A 953-nucleotide genomic window follows, 5' to 3' on the forward strand; every position below is an offset into this window, starting at 1 on the left:
ATAAATGATATACATGCAAAATTATTCAAAAAAATATTACATATTAAAAATCCTAAGTCCTTAGTCTTAGCTTAGTCAAACTCATTGCTTAATCATTCATAGATTCCTCTAAGCTGAAGTATCTTCTTTGGAATCATAATTTCTAAGAAGAGTTTAATTTTAACAGTATAAAATATTATACAGTCGTACAATTACATTTATTTTTTTAAATGATTATATATGCGATTAATGTAAAAAATAAATTTTGGTTGATATAATATTACGTAATTAAATGCACGTATAAAATTATTTTACACTAATAGTACATCAAAATTAAATTATTACTATAAAATTAAAACTTTTCTGCCTTGGGGTCTTGGCCAATTGGCCATTCTTGCTAGCATTTGACCAATTCTTCCCATAAACCATCCATCCAAACAAAACAAATCATACAAAACAAATTCTTCCAACATCACACGACACTCTCCATGTTTGAGTTTTAAAATGATCTGTTCTCTATGTATGTCTTGGTCTCCCTATACAAAGCTACAAGAAAATTTATAAGTAACTAAACATATTTAACAACAATCAAAACCTAAGCCTGCCTCTTTTAACGAATTGGTCAATTACCGAGCTTGTAATTTTACTATTATTATTAAAGGATATTTATTACAGTTTAAAAAATCGTCTATCTTAATTTATAGAGAAAAATCTAAAACAGCCCCTGACAATTACTTTGAAAGACAACGAGGCCCTTGACAAAAAAAACTCAACCCAGCTCCTGACAATTATCTCGAAATGACAACGAGGTTCCTGTGCCAAAAAAAAGTCAATGTTGTTTTTTTCACAGGGGCTAATCTGTCCCAAAAAAAAGATTAGGAGTCGGATTTGGTGTTTTTTTTTTCTTGAGAGTCTCGTTGTCCTTTCGAGATAATTGTCAGGGATCGGATGGGGTATTCACTCTAATTTATAAT

Source organism: Arachis ipaensis, chromosome B08, assembly GCF_000816755.2.
Source record: "Arachis ipaensis cultivar K30076 chromosome B08, Araip1.1, whole genome shotgun sequence".
NCBI classification, from domain to species: domain Eukaryota; kingdom Viridiplantae; phylum Streptophyta; class Magnoliopsida; order Fabales; family Fabaceae; genus Arachis; species Arachis ipaensis.